This window comes from Loxodonta africana, chromosome 16 (assembly GCF_030014295.1).
Source record: "Loxodonta africana isolate mLoxAfr1 chromosome 16, mLoxAfr1.hap2, whole genome shotgun sequence".
Classification (NCBI taxonomy): Eukaryota; Metazoa; Chordata; class Mammalia; order Proboscidea; family Elephantidae; genus Loxodonta; species Loxodonta africana.
Window position 1 is genome coordinate 75,329,841 of NC_087357.1, and position 5,266 is coordinate 75,335,106.

A 5,266-nucleotide genomic window follows, 5' to 3' on the forward strand; every position below is an offset into this window, starting at 1 on the left:
ATGATGCTGAATTCTATTGGCTTGAATTTTTTTGAGAATTTTTACATCTATATTCATGAGAGATATTGGTTTGTAATTTTCTTTTCTTTTTTTTTTTGGTGTTGTAATGGATTGAATTGTGTCCCCCGAAACATGTGTCAACTTGGTTAGGCCATGATTCCCAGTATTGTGTGGTTGTTCTCCATGTTTTTATTATAATTTTATGTTAAACAGGATTAGGGTGGGATTGCAACACCCTTACTAAGGTCATATCTCTGATATGGGGTTTTCCTGGGTGTGGCCGGCACCACCTTTTATTTTACGTGAGAATAAAAGGAAAGGGAAGGGAGCGGGGGTGGGGGGCCACATACTACCAAGAAAGAAGCCCCGGGAGCAGAGTTTGTCCTTTGGACCTGGGATTCCTGTCTGGAGAGGCTCCTAGTAAAGGGGAGGATTGATGAGAAAGACCTTCCTCCAGAGCCAACAGAGGGAGAAACCTTTCCCCCAGAGCTGATGCCCTGAATTTGGACTCTACTAGACTGTGAGAAAATTAATTTCTCTTTGTTAAAGCCATCCATTTCTGTTATAACAGCACTAGATGACTGAGACAGGTATCTGCCTGGTTTTGGTATCAGGGTTATGGTAGCTACATAGAATGATTTCAGAAGTATCTCTTCCCTTTCTATGTTCTGAAATAGTTTGAATACTACTGATCTGAGCTCTTCTCTGAATGTTTGGTAAAATTCTCCAATGAATCCATTTGGGCCAGAACTCATTTTTGTTAGGAGTTTTTTGTTTTTACTATTTTTAATCTCTTCTCTTGTTACGGGTCTATTCAGATTTTCTACCTGAGTTTGTGTTAGTTTTGGTAGGTAATGCGCTTCTAGAAATTCATCCATTTCCTCTTGGTTTTCACATTTGTTGGAATACGGTTTTTCATAGCACTTTTTATGATCCTTTTTATTTCAGTTGGGTTTGTTGTAATGTCACGCATTTCTTTTCTTATTTGGTTTATTTGCTCCTTCTCCTGTTTTTCTTTTGTCAGTTTGGCCAATGGTTTGTCAGTTTTATTGATCCTTTCAAAGAACCAACTTTTGGGTGTTTTGATTCTTTCTATTGTTTTTCTACTCTGTTTATTTCTGCTCTGCTCTTTAATATTTCATCTGGTGGCTGTGGGCTCCTTTTGCCGTTATCTTTCTTTTGGTTTGAGTTGTATAACTAACTTTTTTTTTTTTTTTATTGTGCTTTAAATGAAGGTTTACAGAGCAAATTAGTTTCTCACTAAACAATACACATATTGTTTTTTGATGTTGGTTGCCAACCCCATGATGTGTCAACACTCTCCCGTTCTTGAGCTTGGGTTCCCCATTACCAGCTTTCCTCTCCCCTCCTGCCCTCTCATCCTTGTCCCTGGATTGGAATGCCCATTTTGTTTTATGGGCCTGTCAAAACTTTGGCTGGAAAGTGAACCTCAGGAGTGACTTCAGTACTGACTTACGAGGGTATCCAGGGGCCATACTCTCAGGAAGCGTCCGGGGGTCTCATGGCCTGTGCTGGTGCTACTTGGGGATGTCGTGGTCAGTGGGGGTGGGGGGGGGAGGCAACGGCAGTGAAGGGTAGGACTCCAGGGGTCTTCACTGGTGCTGGTCAAGGGAGCAGCACTCAGCAGGGTGTGGCTGCAGGGCAGCACAGGGTGCTGCAGAGAGGCAGGAGGGAAGAGAGAGTATGTGCTGTACAAAGCTAAGTGGGAAAGAGAAAGAAGGGAGAGAAACAGAAGCAAAAAAAAAAAGCAGAAAAATATAAATGGTGGCACAGTGGGAGCTGGTGGGTGTGGGTGAGGTAGACCAAGGGAGGCTATAAGCTGATGGCTTTCTAGCAGAGTTGTGAGGTGTGGCCTGTCAAGTAGGGGTGGTGGTATCACACAGGGCTAGGTAAGCAGAAGAAACGAAGGAAGAGAGAGAGAAGAAACAAGCAAACAAAAATAAAAACATAGAGCGCTAAGGGAACAAATTTGTCTTAGAAGAAATCAGAATGCTCTTTAGAAGCAAGGATAGCAAGACTATGCCTTACATACTTTGGACATGTTATCAAGAGGGATCAGTCCCTGGAGAAGGACACCACGCTTGGTAAAGTACAGGGTCAGTGAAAAAGAGGAAGACTCTCAACAAGATGGATTGACATAGTGGCTGCAACAATGGGCTCAAGCATAACAATGATTGTGGACATGGTACAGGACCAGGCAGCGTTTTGTTCTGTAGTACATAGGTTCACTATGAGTCAGAACCAACACAATGGCACCCAACAACAACAACAAGGGAACTGGCCATTGGTGGCGGGGAGGAACTCGGGTGGCAGTAAGCTGGTGGTGTTTTGATGGGTAGTGTGGCACGGCCCATCAAGAAGGGCAGAGGCAGTGCAGAGCATAGGTAGGAGGCAGAAGGAAAAAGGAGAAAGGGAAAGATAAAGAAAAACAATAAATATGGTGGCTGTGCTCCAAGATGACGAGTTTCATGCCACCTTCTCTGGCAGGGGACCTCTAATCTGTAGCTCTCCTCATTCTCTATTCTTTGTCAGTTTCTTCTTCCATTTGGTGCTTGATCAAGTTCTTTATCCCTTCATTTGATGCTTAGGATTCCAGATTTGATGTTTGTATCTGTTGTACTTAGTTGTTCAGGTTTTTGCTGCAGAGGGATGGCATGGTGCTTCTGTCTATAGTGCCATATTGGCTCTGCCTCCCCTGATTACATTCTTTGAGTTGTACAACCATTTTCATACTCCTTTTATGAGTTGTTCCTTTCCCATTAACATAAACTCACTGCCCCTTATGGTTTCCATCCAATCTTTCGAGTTGCTCTTATCCATCTGATCCCACATAGATAGTTCTTAAACAGCATAATGCTCAAGGCAGACCTTTTTTTTTTTATTAGTTAAGCTGAACTATTGTTTGATTTGAAGAGGACTTCAGAGGATATTTTTGTTTCAAAGTTCAAAGATTATCTCAGGGCAATAGTTTCAGGACTTCATCTACCCTCCATGGCTCCAGAAAGTCTAGAGTCCATGAGAATTTGGAAATTCTGTTTTCCCCTTTTGATCAGGATTCTTCTATGGACTCTTTGATCAAAACGTTCAGTAGTGGTAGCTGGGCACCATCCAGTTCTCCTGGTCTCATGGCAAAGGAGGCAATTAGCCATGCATTCCATATCTTCCTCCTATTCCTGACTCTCCTTCTTCCTGTTTTTCCAGGTGAGTAGAGACCAGTTGTTGTGCCTTGGATGGCTGCTTGCAAGATTTTAAGACCCCAGGCACAATGCCACAAACTAGGAAGTAAAACAGAAACACTAAATATGTTATTTGGCCAGTTAACTGGGATGTCCCATGAAACATAACCCTAAACCTCCAAACCAAGGAAGCAAATCTCATGAGGTATTTGATTGTATGTAAGCAGCCTCAGCAGCTACTTTCTTTTTCTCTCTTTTTTTTTGGTGTGTTTTTCACACAACTTTTGCCAATTCAACTTTCTAGAGGTATACAACTTATTACAATAATTGGCTGTGCAGGCCTAACCTTATAAATGCAATTTTTATATCACTGTTAACCCCTTTTTCCCCCTCCCTCCTATAACCACTAATAAACTTTATTCTCCATATATTTGCCTTTTCTTATCTTTTTATGTAAGTAAGATTGTATGGTACTAATCTTTTTGTGATTGGCTTATTTTGCTCAGCATAATGTCTTCAAGATCCACCTCTACTATAGTGTGTATCAAGATCTCATTTGTCCTACTGGCTCAGCATTATTCCATTGTATGTGCGTACCACATTTTGTGTACCCATTCTGACGATGGACATTTAGCTTGTTTCCACCTTCTGGCTATTGTGAATAGTGCTGCAATGAACATCGGTGTACAATTCTGTTTTTAAGGCTCTGCTTTCAAGTGTTTTGCATATATACCTAGGATTCAAATTGCTGGGTCATATGGTAGTTCTAGTTTTGTTTTTTTGAGGAACCACCACCTGGTTTACACGGCTGTGTTGTACGTACAAATTAGGAGGAAGGCCAAATTTGCCCAAAAGCTGTCACTTACTGACCCATAATATACGTGAATCTACCTCGGTGCCTAGTCTCCACTGAATGGCAGTTAACTAATCCCCATTGATTGATATCTACGTCATTCACATTAGAAGCTCTCTTAACCAAGCAGGACTTATCAACTAGCTGCTTTAGCTGCTGTTCATTCTCCCTTCCCCTGCCAACATGCTAACTGCTTTCTGGGGTGCACTGAAATCGAAGCCTAGCAAGCTGCTCCTTACCCCGCCTGAGCCCTGCTTTCCCGGTTGAGCTGTGTGCTTGCCAGCAGTAAAGAAGTCTTGGTCCCAAACTTGTTTATACATTCATACTCGTTATTATCGCATGCAATTTAGTTAAGTAGTATGCTCACTAAATATTCTGTTTGCTAAAGAAATAGCAGTACTCGAAAGAGATTGCTGATTTAACAAAAACTAAGCATATTATTTTGGGGAAGACCTGATCATGGTAAATTGCTTTAAAAAATCTGTCAAGTTAGATATGGATAACTACAAAACCCTGAAAAGAGAGGAGAATGGGATGGCTGGGGGAGTGACCAGTACTAATATCAGTTGCCTTCCAGTTAACTCCGGCTCATGGCAACCCCAAGTATGTCAGTAGAACTGTGTTCCATAGGTTGAGTTTTTTGAAGTAGATCACCGGGCCTTTCTTCCAAGGTGCCTATGGGTGAACTCGAACCTCCAACCTTTTGGTTAGCAGCCAAGCGTGTTAACCATTTGCACCACATCCACATTATATGTCTCGAAAGAGCAGGCCAAACTCTCAGGGTCATCTGGGCTCAGGCACTGCCCTGCCTTCTCTGCATTTCACAGAAGCTGGACTTGGCAGCGTAGATGCCCATGCCCAATGCTCCCACTTGCCCCATCTTCTGTTCCCAGTTTTGGGGGATCAAATATGTTTGAATTTTAGCCTATGTTTTCATACTCTCCACCTACGAGAGGTTAGTCAACTTAAGATTCTGTTTCTCCCCTCAAAGACCAGGTCCTTTAACATTTAAAATAGTGCCAAGTCCATATTTACATTTTTGATACCTTTCATGTTTATTTCCTTAGCACACTGTCTATTCTGCTGCCCCCAGTTCTTCTCCCAGGCAGAATCTGTCTTATCGGACATAGCAAAGCAGATAACATTAATTCTGGTGATGGTCTACTTTGATTTTTGCCACAGGGAGATTTGAGTACAAATTCACATATATTGTTTT